General features: G+C 47.4%; 1 protein-coding gene across 38 annotated transcripts in view; it reads left to right on the top strand.

Annotated features, from left to right (window-relative positions):
* LOC138491680 (von Willebrand factor A domain-containing protein 5A-like) overlaps positions 1 to 14,836 on the top strand; it is a 925,839-nt gene that overhangs the window by 64,045 nt on the left and 846,958 nt on the right. For 20 of the 38 annotated variants that reach the window (XM_069618356.1, XM_069618351.1, XM_069618346.1 and 17 more), the window contains exon 1: positions 7,211 to 7,452. The exons of 2 other annotated variants lie outside the window; for them this stretch is intronic. The gene's annotated coding sequence lies outside the window, so the exon portion shown is untranslated. Of the gene's footprint in view, positions 1 to 7,208; positions 7,453 to 14,836 lie in introns of those variants that run through there. 16 more of the 38 variants (XM_069618336.1, XM_069618328.1, XM_069618329.1 and 13 more) reach the window with 3 other exon arrangements.

The raw sequence follows: 14,836 nt of genomic DNA, 5'->3' as shown, positions 1-14,836 counted from the left end.
GTTCCTGGTGTGCCCCTCTCTATTGACAATGCATTCCCTCTACCTCATTTTTGGTATACTATTCTACTGTCCTGCTGAACGTTGTCTCCACTCGTGTGTCAGGGGTTTGCCCTGGGCACAGGCAGTCCCAACCTTGGTATCTCTACTACGTTTGTCCTATATTGGGAAATGCCCATCTGTATAGGTGTGGTAGTGTGAGGATGGGCCAACCATTGAAGTCATCTTGGTAGGTGTTAAGATGGATTTCTGAACTCTGACCTGGAGGGGCAGAGGTTCAGAAGGCCAGCCTAGTTTCTTGGAACAGGGTAACCTCTGGACAAGACAGACCAATCAGGGTAGCTATGGCAGGCGGTAAAGACTAAGGGCCTCATTACGACCCAGGCGGTAAGTTACCGCCTGGGTCGTACCTTTACCACCATGGCATAAACTACGTTTACGCCATGGTGGTTGGCGGACTTACCGCCCCATTCCGAGGTTGGCGGGCCGATAAGTCCCCAATCCCCATTTACCCTTCCCCATTCCCATTTTTGCCCCATAGGGCATAATGGGAGTGGGGAAGGCGTTAATTACGCCACCGTAAATTACGGTGGCATAATTAACAACATGGTCCCTTAGCGCCATGGATTTTAACACCTGCTAAAAGCAGGTGTTAAATCCTCCATGGCGCTAAGGGACCTCGGAATCAGGCGGTAAGGGTCGGCGCTGTTTACGCCGCCGTAAACCCCTTACCGCCTGGGTCCTAATGAGGCCCTAAGTCTCAGGAGGGGTGAGGGTGACTGAGGGACCTCAATGAGCACACAAAGCAAGGACACTTACAAATTACTCCAGACAGGTGTTATTTCAAAAATATAGACACATTTATTACAAGGCCTTTGTAACATAGACCATAGCAAAAGAATCACAGTAACACTAAGTAAACCAACACAACGCTATCAATACAATGTATATACAAGACCATTGGTGTCATACCCGTGCCGCTGGCGCACGCATTGGCAACCATCATGGACTAGTTGGTACTCATTTTTCCTCCTAATACTCCTTGAAAAACTCCTTTCCACGCCTTGGTCTTTTATTTCCATTTGCTCAACTTTGGTTCTTTCTTATTTTATTCAATTAACTACATTTACCATAATGCACCTGGCTACAGTCCTCAATTCCTGGCTATTCTCATTCATCGAAGCCCTAGCAACCAGTGCTGCTTCCACCTGCTCAGGAAAAGAGAGAGAGGAGGCAGATTGTCTTCAGGTGTGCTACTCCAGGTGCTGTCAATTAGCCTGCCTCAGAACAGGGCAGGGCTGTATATAAGCAGCTGCCTGCAGGAGCACAGTGTCTTGCATCTTGAGATCTCTCTGCTCCTGTGTGCCTTGAACCTCTACTTTGTGCTGTTCCTGTTGCAGCATTATCCTGTTTTGACCCAGTGCCCTTTCCGGGCTCCCTGCCTTGCAGCCGATCACGCTCCGCTGCCTTCTACCAACAGCCCTTGTACTCTGAGCTTCCTGCCTTGCAGCCTACTACAGTCCTCTGCAGCCCTCTACAGTCAGCGGCCCGGCTCCTCTGGGCTCACGTCTTGCTGCCCTGCTCTTCTGGGCTCCTTGCCTTGCAGCCTGCCTCACTCCGGCTGCCTACAGTCCTTGTCCTCTGGGCTCCCTGCCCTGCAGCCTGCCTCACTCTGGCTGCCTACAGCCCTTGTCCTCTGGGCTCCCTACCTTGAAGCTTGCACCTCTTCGCTTCCTACAGCCCTTGTCCTCTGGGCTCCTTCCTTGCAGCCTGCTCCCTCCGCTGCCTTCAGCCCGTGTCCTCTGGGCTCCTTCCTTACAGCCTGTCTCCCTCCGCTGCCTACAACCCTTGTCCTCTGGGCTCCCTGCCTTGCAGCTTGCTACACTCCTCTGCCTTACAGCCTGTTTTACACTTAGCTGCCTACAGCCCTGCTCCTCTGGGCTCCCTTCCTCGCGGCCCTATTCTTTTGGGCTCTCTGTCTGTCGCCTACTACTAATCTCTCTCTGTCCTGTTCTTCTGGACTCCCTGCCTTGCAGCCTACTACAGTCCTCTGAAGTCCACTACAGTTTGCCTGCACCTAGTGCCACTCTTGACTGCAGACCTGCTTCCTACTTTACAGCCCTTCTGTTTTCCTGACTGCTGCTCCCTTGTTCTCTTCCTTGAGTCCTCTGTACTCCACCTTAGGTTATCTATTTCAGTCTAACTGCCTTTCCTTCATTTCCTTCTGCGAGATTGCTCATTGACTTCCTTTTCGCTGGATATTTCTGTTCTTGTCTTCTCATGTGTCTTATGTAATCCCTTTGTACAGAGCTTGCCTGTTGGTTTCCGGCAGGCAACCTCTGTCCCTTCCTTTGTCTCGTTTTCAGTGTTACAGACACCCACTGCTGTTGTTCCCAGCCATGAGCATACAGCGTGGGCCTCTGCTATAGCAATCTGTGCAGAAGGCTTGAGTTTCCTAAGGTTCGTGGAACACTCTTTCCCATTTCAGCATACACCCCAAGAGGGAATCCAGTTTGTTTGTACCTTTGTATCTTTTTCCCCTTTTGGCTCAAAGCTACAGTTTCCTACTCTTCTTTCTTGTTGAACTTCCTGCTGTGTGTGCTTATCTGCTACCTTACTTCAGCACAGCCACCCAAACCCTACCTGGGTACCCCGTGCCACTCTTGACAGAATGCCATTCCTGACAATTGGGGTCTAAAGGGTTAAATGCACAAAATATGTTGACGACCTAGAGGGGAAGGAAACAGGCATTGCAGATAGTCTTTAGGCCCAGTTCGACATCGAAAATACATATAACTAAGAGGCAGTACAAGCCCTAATAAGAGAAGAGCCTTGTGCTCAATAGTACATGCAATGCAAGCGCACACGGTTGTTCCAATGGGCAGAAGATTGTCTCTTCAGGGGTCTCTAGCAGCTCGGGAAGGTGGATGAGGCGATGCAGAACAAGTTCCCACTATTCAAGAAGGAGCTCCACTTGAAGGCAGAGGCAGTTCGAGAGTTCAGGATGGAGTCGTTATTTCGCAATAGCAGTGGAAAGGAGAGGGGCCCCCAGGGGCCACTTATGCATAAAAATGGTCCCTTGTGCTAGGGGCCACCGGTTTGGGTATGGAGTACTCACCGGACCCCGACGCAAGCGGGCCCAAACTTCGCCAGTTCAGTCCACTTTGCTTGCAGGTTCGAATGCAACAAAAAGGACGTCTCGGCACCTTTCAGTTCCTGAGATACAGCGATGAGTCCCAAACGGGACAGTGGCGATTTCTCCACTCCGGGTAGATGAATCGACCCAGTTTCACTGCAGCAGGCTTCAGGGGCAAGAAGGTCACAAATGCAGTGGACTTGCAAAGGATGTTGCCGCGGCTGGGCAACACGGTATCTGCGTTCACTCCGGTCCTGGTGCACTCGTCTCACTTCAGACCTGGGAATGCCAAGTGTACGAAATTCGGTGTTATGGTGTCGGGGACACAGAGCTAGCAGTATACAACATTTCGAGGGCCTCCTCGAAACGGCAGCGGTGACAGAGCAAAGCAACTGGGTAAGCTGGTTAGGCCACTGGTTTGCCCAAGGACACTTCCGAGAAAGCTTACTTGCAGGGTTTGATGAAGGTGCCGAGAATAGTTGGTCCCACTATTCCAATGGGTCGAAGCATCTTTGCAGACCTTCTAGGACAACCAGATCCAGGGGGGTCCCACGGGACGATAGCGGGTTCAGGGTGCCAAACCTTCCAGCGGGTCACCAGCGGTTCCTCAACTCAGCTTTGTAGTTACAGGATACTTGGATCCTATCCTTTGTTCAGTGAGCACTCAGGAGATCGACGTGGTAGTGGTGTTTTCAGCTTCCTCTTATCCAAAGTTCCCTTTGCGCCAAAACGAAGAGGACCCACTGGGAGATCTTCTCACAAACACACACTCCATACGTGGACCAATCATGGACCACGGTGGTCCCAGGCATTCAGGGCACTCCAGACTCTCTGGCACCCAGGATGTGTATTGGAACCAGACGTTCCAGACCACATGCTGGAGGCACATAGACAGGGGCGTTGCTGGGGGGGGCTAAGGGGGCTATAGCCCCTAATCTTTTGGTTGTAGCCCCGGATAGAATCTCAGGAGCTACAGCCAAAAGACTAGCTAGCCCCCAGTCCCAAAAGTTCCGACATCAGCTTAGCCCCGGGTCTTTTCAAGACCTAGCAACTCCCCTGCTTGTAGAAGCCCGCGAATGCATTGGATTTCGTGGGAAAGTGCATGACCAAATAAGGACTGATCCGGGTCGACTCGACCTGGGGAAGGTGAAGCGGCAAGATGGCCAAAGGACAGGACAAAGAGCCCCGTGGCATGGCCATTTTGGAGCCAGGCCCCCTATTTGTGCCAAATGCGGTTAATGCAGTTAACATGGCAGGAAAGGGTTACAAATAATGTGAAAAGATAGCTGCCACCAGTCCTGTCGATGACACATCTGCACAGTTCATAAAAAGTCCAGCGAGAGTTTCTAAGGCCTTAGGAAATGACTATAGACCCAAGTGTGCTGTATGGTAAGATACATTACACACTTGTTAAATGTTGCACAAAGGTTGCAACATGAGGAAAGGACTAAGGGAAGCAAAGTCTCCCAGTACTGACTGTCTTAAGGGCATGTCAGTTTCCCCATTAAAAAGTGAGCGAAAGCCCAGAGGAGTGCAGCTGAAGGCTGTGCTTCTCTGGCAAAGTCAGTCAATGGTGTCTAAACAGCAGCAAAAAGTGTGGGGGTTGACACATGGAGGGAAAATTACATACAATTATGAAATCTTTCCTAACAGTAGGTGATGGTTGGTGGTGGCATGTGCATTAGTCTCATGTGACATCCATTAGTCCTTAATCTTGTGGCACTCAATGGCCTTGTTTAATCCACATGTGTCGCTGCCTAGGATATATATAATTTCTTGTTCCTTTTTCAGCAATAGCTTTTCCAATAGTATTGTGTTCTCACCTTTGAAGGTTTGGAGGACGGTCCATGAGAAGTCTTCAAAACCATGTTTTTTCTCCGTAAAGTGTTTGACCATGGCTGCTTTTTCTGTCTTGTTCTTCAGGCAGCTCCGGTGTTCCATTATTCAGGTTTTTATTTTCCTGTTGGTCTTCCCCATGTAGGGCAATCCACACGGGCATGCAATCATGTAAATCACGTGATCTGAGTTGCAATTAGAAAAAGTCTTTTGTACCCATTTTTTGTTTGTGCCGATTTCGACCACCTTGCTTCTTTTGGTAAGTTTGCAGATGCTGCACATATCACATGGGTAGTGTCCTTTAGGTTTTTCCATCCCCCACAATGGTGTGGTATTCTGGCCAGCTTTACTAGTGGTTTTGAGTTTGCTGCGACTGACTTTATTGCCAATGGAGAGGCTTTTTTTGTATGCGAACACTGGGTTTTCCAGGTGATTCTTGGTGGTGCTGAAGATTCACCAATTTTTCTCGATGACGTTTCTAATTTTGAGGCTCAGATCTATAAAGGTGCTGACACACACAATTCTTGTTTCAGGTGGTTTCTCTTGTTTTCTTTCCAGGAGGGCTTCCCTGTTGTTGTTATTAGCCCTTTTTGAGGCCTTCCTGATCATTTTCTTCGGGTAGCCTCTTTTACGTAGTTTAGTGGCCAGCATCTGTGATTCTTCATCAAAAGTGGTGTTCTGAGAGCTGTTTCATTTCAGCCTAAGAAACTGCCGAAGGGCAAGTTATCACAGAGGTGCTTGATGTGGTGGCTTGTACAGTCTAGCAATGAGTTCCTGTCCGTGGGTTTATGGCAAGGTTTCACTAGAAGTTTGCCTTCTTTTTGAAAAATGGTGAGGTCCAAAAAATTGATTGTTTGGTTATTAACAGTCATGGTGAATTTTACATGTGGGTTGAGTGAGTTCAGCCAGTTGAAAAATGTGGCAGTGTTTTGTGTGGAGCCTTCCCATATGATGAGGATGTCGTCTAAGTACCGGGTCCACTTCTTGATGTTCTTCCTGAATGGGTCGGTGTCCGTGTAGATATGTTTTTAGCTAAAATACTAATAGATACAGGTTGAAATAATTCCAAACATGGTCCCATAACATGTGACTCATAATTGAAGAACACTGTCTACTCATTAGTAGTGAACACAGATAAGACACCTGCCTTACTCCCTACACATATCCCCAGACAGGAGACACCACAGAAGGCCAAATAAAAAGGGATCACTTTGGTTCATGGCCTAGAAATGAGGGATGGTATTTTCTTTAATTGAAAGCAAAGCAGTTTGTGGACCTCTCTCCCCCTACTCCTGTTTGGTTCATGTCTTGATGCCCTGTAATTTGTCCGAGGTTGGTCAGTAAGAAGCCAACCAATCAGAACCGCTGATGTTAGCCTGCCAAGCCCTGATGTTAGATCACCAAGCACATATTATGCCAAACAATCGTTTATTGTATAGATGACTTTCTACTACTATCAATTTAGAGGTGGTACCAGGAGGAGCCATCAGATTGTTGTTACCCAATCAGAAGTTTAACCCCTATAGAATGTATATGTAGTCAATCGCCTTAACCAATTGCCGTACCATCTGTTTTTTGCTAGCTAAGATTACAGTAAAATGTCAGTTATGACAAATATTGAGTATATAATCTGTTATTTTTGATGAGAGCTAGGGCATTTTATACTGGGTTTGCCTTGCACTTTGCCTGATTGGTTCCATGTAATAATTTCCCTGCAAAAATGTCGCTGTTTTTTGCACAGACATTAGATTGAACATGCGCCCCCCCCACCAAACCCTGTATTTTTTTAAAAATGAGAACAGGGGACATCCCCACTACCCGTCCCCACACAGGATATCACCATATATATGATATGATAGTTTATTTATATAGCGCCTATACACAATGTGTTTTAAAGCTCTTCAAGGCAAGGGAGGGAACAAGGGAAGATACAATGACATTCGTACAAGGCCATGAACAATGAGAATGTGAAATTAACTATCACATTAATGTGGGGGTTAGCCATTGTTGCATGCATTGCTGTAACTCAAGCTCTCTGGAAAATATCCGAATGTCATTTCCTGCTGACCTTTTTAACGGGCCATGGTTTTGCTGGAACCTACATTTCGAAAATGTGATAGTTGTACAGTCTGAACTGAAAAAGACCTCTTCTGTGTGGGTTGGTATTTTCTAGACACGCCTTGCTTTTGCTACACTATGACTCATCGGCTGACACCAGGGAGACGTTTCCGAGCAGTGGGCTGGGTTTATCAAGGAAGCGTTTCTGATAGCCAAAGGCTCTGTAGCAGTGAGATCGCTCTGCTCTACAGGGACTGGCAGCACGGGGGGCTAGAACACCCGGCGCCGATGCTCTGAGGTAAAAGTGGCGAAGCAGCAACGCTGACGCAAAGCTCCCTACTGTTGCATGAAGCAGATTTGTCAAACTAATAACCAGCTGAGTAGTGGTTGTACTGTAGCAGCAGAAACGAAACAAAAGGACTGAGGTAAGCTGGAGCATTAAACAAATATGCACTAATGACTTAAATTGTGTATCTATGATCAGGTGTAAGGTTTGCTCCCCCGCCGCCCCAAGTTTTTTTTTGTAAACACAATATCCAAATCGTATTTCTAAAACTGAAAATGGAAAGTTATCGGTTCATAGCTGCAAAGCTCCCTCCAGAAAGGTGCGGCGGCGCACCTAACGCGATGTGTTTGCTTAACAGAAGTGCGTGTCACTGTGCACACATCTGCATTTGTCTCTGTTCATCTATGCTTCGGCGCATGCGTTAGTGCGTACGCGAGGAGGTCTCGGCATCTGCATAGTGGGACAACTGGTCGCGTGAGAACGTTGGAATTAATCGGGCAGCTTTAATTCTTGTAACCATGTGTTCGAGCACATTTCACAATGCTAAATAATCCAGAACTTTGTTCCCTAAATTTCAAAGAAACGTGTATACGGGTTATTAACTTCCAAAAAAGTGGTATTAATGGACCCCGGGCGTCCTGCCAGGCGTGACCTCTCATTTGCCAGTGTCAAACATACGAACCATATTACAATGCTTAACACCTCTCGTGTGTTCACAGTACAGCATAGAACTGGTAGTGATGAAAGAGTAGTTAGTTACATGTAATCCACGACTCCTAAGTGGCAGTCCCCATTACAACGAGTTCTTTCTCGTCACTGGACTCGCTTAATGGGGTCTTGCCAGACCCAACAGACGCCTTTCGCAAGGGTTACATTCTCTCTTTTTGTTGGCTGAATTACGTCACTGGTTGTAGGGTTTTGGTAAACACAAAGAGGATGCGCTCACTGTTCTATTATAATAACAGTAATTAGAATGGTGGGGAAAGGAATGGATCAGGTGTAATGCCTTTGTTGTTTCCATCAACTCTTCCTAGGGAACAAATGTGCAATTAGCAGATTACCTCCCCATTCCGATCTAGATCCCCAACTTCTGAGGTGCACAGCAGGTGTGGATGCCTATAGGGTCTTAGGTTTATCCCTGCAACACAAAAAAGAACACCTAAAGCTCAGGGTGTAATGGCGGGGAATTAAACCACCAACAAGGGGCTCTGCGAAATAGGATTCAATGTTTAAATCCAATTCCCTACCTGAGATTTTGCACCCAGCACTGTTCTTTGGTACTTCCCCAGTTTCTTTCTGGCTATGGAATTGTCACAAATATCCTAGGTTCCCTAATCTACATAATTTACCAGTAGGAATTCTGCCCCCACCCGATTTATATTATCATGACTTTTACCAGCATGTATTTCTTCCACCTTGCCAGAGTCTTTTTAGGTAGAAATTATTCTCACCCATTAGCCAGGGCTCGCCCTCCAGATTATGGGTCTTCACAAGCTATGCGTCTCTCTTTTTGTCCACTGGCTCCTGTCAGTGTTTGGAATATAGACCCCAGAATGCCAGCTAGTTTCTTGCTCCTCCAGCTGGTCTGCATCAGTGACTGTTAAAATGTCTTCAGCTTGGCAATTTGTAGGCCTTGCCACTGACTTTGGCCAAGGACAGAGCTGTAGCTCTCAACAACGCACTACCCACTAGGTGTGCTTTCTCGAGGCACGTCTCCTCCCTCACCCCACCAATGGCACCCAGATGCCTGCCTTGTCCCACACCTCTGATGGCACCCAGGCACCTGCCTTGATTCACACCACCTATGGCACCCAGACACCTACCTTTCCTCACACCACCAATGGCTCCCAGGCACCTGCTCTGCCTCAGACCACCAATGGCACCCAAGCCCTGCACCCCCTGACCACCAGGCCCCACTGCACCCTTCTCAACACCAGATCTCTGGTGGCACACACGCACAACATCCTGCACCTACTCATCACCAACAACTTGGACATCCCTTGCGGTCACAGAAATTTGGCTCACATCCACCTCTGGCTGAGCACTCTCCATCGCCATCCCATATGACAGAGCTTCGAAAAAAGGAGGTGGGGTAGCCCTTATCTACAAAAACACCATCACAATCTACTCCCTCAGCAGGCTCCATCACCCTCCACCTCGTCTACCGGTCTCCCGGCCACCTTACTACCTTTGAGGATGACCTCTCCCAGCTTGCTCTAACTAACCTCAACCCTGCCTCCCAACACCTAACCCTGGGTGACATTAACCTCGGATACAACGACCCGCTGTATACAGAGGTTACCACCCTGCCAGCCCTAGACTTCACGCAATTGGTTACCCACCCCACTCATGACCATGGCTGCACACTAGACTGGATCCTGGATCACAACTGTAACACCACCATCCCATCTACGGTCTGACCATAATACTATCACCTTTAATGTTCCATCCCCCAGTCAACACAAACTACCTTCTTCTCAACTCACTACACCAGGCTTCATCATGGCCCGGAACCTCACCAGCGCCAGCGTTACTCTGCTCTGGCAGCACCCAATCCCGCTCACCAAGGACACCACCGCCCTTGTAGACCACTACAACAACTTGCTCGTCAACACCTTGGACCACCTGGCTTGCCCTCAAAGCCAAGAAACATAAAAACCCATCACACCTCAACTCCTAGTTCACATCTGAGCTCAGAGACATCCGCACCACCAAAAGAGCAGCTGAAGCCACCTGGCGCAAAGACACCTCCACTACAAATAAAGACTGCTTCACCACAGTTTCCTGTAACTACAGACGGGCTATTCATATTGCCAAAGCAGCTGCCTACAACGACAGCATCTCAAAGACACCCTCCCGCCCCCATTAACTATTCACCATCCTTCGAGACCTCGAAACACTTTCCACCCCCCGCCACCATTCTCAAAGACAACTCCTGGTGCAACACTGTCTAAGACACCCTCACCAACAAAATTATACTATTGCAAAAGAATATTGCAACCAAATGGTCCAGCATTCCAAAAGTCACACCGTTCGCCCCAGAACCAGAAACACACCAAAGCATCCCACTCTTCAAGTTTAAACCCACCAATACCTCCATTCTTGACAGAATCATCAAAGGCCTAAAACCCTTGCGGTGTAAAGGCGACATCTGCCCAGCACCCATCATAAAAGAATGTTCCAAACCACTACTCCCTCTTATTACAGCCATCACCAACACTTCCTTTGCGTCATGCTCTGTCCCTCCTGTCCTCAAGGAATCTTAGATCTCCCTGCTACTAAAATAAAAAAATCCTCATCCCTTAAATCCCCACCAACTACCAGCCCATCACCACTGTCCCATTCCTGTTTGTTTGTTTGTTTTATTTATTTGTAATGCACGCCGGAGCCGAGGATTTCAGGGAGCAGAAGATACATGAATACTTTCAGCTTAGGGTTACACAGTTATATAAGAGGATAGACAATATATGCAGGCAGTGGTATGTACATACAATAGGAATAAGCAATACATCATTACATAGTTAGAATATGATTCAACATAAACTGGGCATTATGATATCTATTTACAGTGCAAGATAAGGTTAGAGACGAGGATAGTAACTGGAATGCATTAGTGGTCATTTTCTTTAAGCCAATTGATGATGTTATGTCTGAGTTCAAGTAGGTTTGGTCCGCTCTCAGGGAGCGGGGTAGGGAGTCCCAGAGCAGTGCGGCTTTAAATGGGAAGCTACTCCCCCCAGCTTTAGTCAATTTGAACCTTGGTATGATCAGACAGTTTGTTTTGGCAGTTCTATTCAATCTCTCTGTCAGATAGCGGGGTGCAGCGTTGTTAAGGCACTTGTGTGTTAGCGAGGCAGTTTTTAGCAGGATTTTGTCCCTGGTAGAGAGCCAGTTATTCTGTCTCCTTATATCTGATATGTGTTCTTTTCTCGCCGAGAGTCTGAATTTTGCTGACAATGTACTTATTGGCACCAAGGTAAAGGGGGTTACAATAGTCCAGTTTGGACAAGATTAGAGCTCTGGCCAGAATGGTACAGCTATTCTTGGATAGGAATGGTTTACTGGCTCTAATTAGCTTGCATGTGTATGCCGAGGCAGAGGCCAAGGAGTTAACCTTTTTGGCAAAGGTGAGGGTGGAGTCTAGATAAAAGCCTAAAGTTTTTACCTCTTTGGCAACTTTAATATTGTTGCCATCGATATTAAAGGAGGTGTATTTGAGGCCAAGTTTATTGAGGTTAGAGGTAGTTCCCAAAATGATGAGCTCAGTTTTGTGATCATTGAGGCATAGACCGTGGACAGCCATCCATGCCTGGATGATGAGGTAGATTCTATTTACCAAGGCCAAATCCTTGGCATAATCCCCAGTAAGTGGTATGAGAATCTGGGTATAACCTGCATAGTTAGTGTAGGTGATACCAAGAAGGTCCAGATCATCGAAAAGGGGCATAGGAGATATATTGTACATTGTGGGTGAGAAACAGGAGCCATGGGGCATTCCACAAGTAATCGGAATAGGGTCTGCTGCTGCTGATGGTGAGAAGACTCTCATAGTCCTATTGCTCAAAAAGGATTGGATCCAAACTTTGGCCTCCTGAGAGAAGTGGGCTTCTGAGACGAGGTGATTGCATAGGACCTTGTGGTCCACCAAGTTGAAATCAGCTGAGAGATAAAGGAGAAGTAGTAAGGCTGGTTTCCCTTTGCCCCTAAGCTCGTCGATTTAGGCCTTGAGATCAATCAGCTCTGTTTTGGTGCCATGTTGAGGCCTAAAGCCTGATTGGCGGGCTCCTCGGAGCTGGTTGTACTCTAGGTACTCCTGTATTTGGAGATGGGCTACCATGTCTAAGATTTTGAGTAAAAATTGCACTGTTGTTATGAGCCTGTAGTTAGTAGGTATAGTTGGATCTAATGTCCAGGGTGGGACTGGGAAGCAAAGGTGGCCCAGGAAATAATTTTCAAAGTGTCCCCATATTAAAACTTTTCTGAAAGTCCAACCCTTTTCTTACGAGAAAATGTGTAAAATTCAATAGGTAACCACACAGGAGGCCGAAGGTGCAGAGGCCTACCAGACAAATCTCCAGACTTCCCTACCGTCCAGGACATCCCTGGCAGGGGTGGGCACAATATTAGTGGAGAAATGATACATGGATCACCAGTGGAGGGGGATGGCCTGGACTCCATGAACCAGAATCCCCACCCTCAGTGGTAATTGTTGATAAACCTCACCCAAACCCTGCTGGTCTATTGACAATAGTTAAATGCCCAAAGGGATATACTGACAGGTCAGCCTGGGTATGATGTGTGGGGCATGCTGCACAATTTGTGTACCTGGTATGTGTTACTGTATTTTTTTTCTTTTACGATTTATTTTTAAAATATGTTTTTATTGTTTTACCATGTAACATAGTACAATATAACAAATTAACATCCCCTTGGTTCCATGGGCCTCATTACGACCCAGGCGGTAAGGGGTTTACGGCAGCGTAAACAGCACCGACCCTTACCGCCTGATTCCGAGGTCCCTTAGTGCCATGGAGGATTTAACACCTGCTTTTAGCAGGTGTTAAAATCCATGGCGCTAAGGGACCTTGTTGTTAATTACGCCACCGTAATTTACGGTGGTGTAATTAACGCCTTCCCCACTCCCATTATGCCCTATGGGGCAAAAATGGGAATGGGGAAGGGTAAATGGGGATTGGGGACTTACCGCCCGCCAACCTCGGAATGGGGCGGTAAGTCCGCCAACCACCATGGCGTAAACATAGTTTACGCCATGGTGGTAAAGGTACGACCCAGGCGGTAACTTACCGCCTGGGTCGTAATGAGGACCGGTCCTCGTTCTAACTTTCCTCAGTAGCGTCTATGAAGTAAATATGTCTGTGATTCTGATGTTGTGCGGGCACCATTGTTCCATGTAATCTGATTGTAGGTAATCCAGAACTCCCCCCCCCATTCCTTCAAGAATGACGCATTTGAGCCCTGTAGATGATGTGTGAGCTTTTCCATAGTCATTTGCGACCAGACTTTTTGCACCCATGTGAATATTAGTGGCGGGTCTTGTTTTTTCCAGTTTTGTGCGATAGTGGCCCATGCCGCTATGACCGGGCCATGAAACTTCTCCATTGTGCCTTGTTATATTTCTTGGACTGTAGCCCTATCATGCCGCATAGCCACACTTTCTCCCCCAGTTGATCCGCCTCCGGGAACATCTTTTTCGTCTCCGTTATCAGTTCCAACCAGAATCCTTTGACCCCTTGGCAGTCCCACAATATGTGCCTCCACGTGCCAGCTTCTGGGCAACCTCTCCAGCAGCGGTCGGGCGATTCCTGGTACATGTTGTGGAGCCTCTCAGGTGTGTAGTGCCATTGGGTGACTACTTTTATCCACATTTCCCTGGTCTGCACTGCTCGTGTTAGTTTAGGAATGCCCGTCCACAACTTCTGCCACTGCTGAATCGGAATTTCTACCCCATCTTTTCATGTAAGTCCATTTTATTCCTCCATCCTCCACCTGCATATTGATGAAGTTATAGAGTGTGGAGATCAGTTTCTTGGTTCCTGCGTTGTTTACAATGTATTTCTCAAATGGGGTTAACTCCCTTGTGGCCGCCTGAGTAATCTCTGGTGTTACCAGCCAGTGTCTGAGCTGTTCATATTTGTACCTATCCGCCTTTGTCAAGTTCCACAGGGTTTTACATTCTGTAAAAGTCCTTACTTCCTTATCGAGGAACATTTCTCCTATTTTCCTGCATCCCGCCTCTTCCCATTTCTCAAAGGCCCCGGACTCTTGTCCTGAAGGAATTGTGGGTTTCTGCAAATGGGTGTGAATGGTGCTGTCACCGTGGTCAAGGTACCCTTCCGTGTCTGTTCATCCCAGGCGTTCAGTGTAGTTTTCATGATTTCACTAATGCGAAGATTCAGGTGTCTATGTTGTTTTAGTTTCCAAAGGATATCTTCTAGAGGGGTTCTGGCGACCACCCTATCTTGGGCTACCCAGATCGTTTGTTGGTCATCCCCCAGCCATTCCTTCAGGACCCACAATTGCGCTGCTTGGTAGTATTTCCTGAAGTGTGGTAGTGACATTCCCCCCTCTCTGACGTGTGTCGTAAGAACCGATCTTGCAACCCTAGGGGGCTTCTTATTCCAGATATATGACAAAATTGTCTTTGACAGTGCCTTGAAGAATGAGTTTGGAATTGATATCGGGAGGGCATGGAAGTAATATAGCAGCTTAGGTAGAATGTTCATTTTCACCGACTGAATTCTACCCTACCATGATGTTCTTAGCGGACACCATCGCTCCAGGTCCTTTTTCACTCTATCCAACAGTGAGGGGTAGTTCTCCTTGTACAGTAAGCCCACCCTATGCATGAGTGTTATACCCAGGTACCTAATTGCTTCTTTTGCAATGTTTAGACCAAGTGATCCCGCCATCCGTTCCTGTGCCTCTTTATCCCCTGCTAGAAGTAGTATTTCGGAGTTTGTTCCTATTGATTTTCAGGCCTGATATCTCCCCTAATGTCTTCT

The sequence above is a fragment of the Ambystoma mexicanum genome, chromosome 10, assembly GCF_040938575.1.
Source record: "Ambystoma mexicanum isolate Mex_15411 chromosome 10, UKY_AmexF1_1, whole genome shotgun sequence".
NCBI lineage: Eukaryota > Metazoa > Chordata > Amphibia > Caudata > Ambystomatidae > Ambystoma > Ambystoma mexicanum.
The sequence above is the reverse complement of the archived record's forward strand: the minus strand, read 5'-3'. Positions and strand labels throughout refer to the sequence as shown.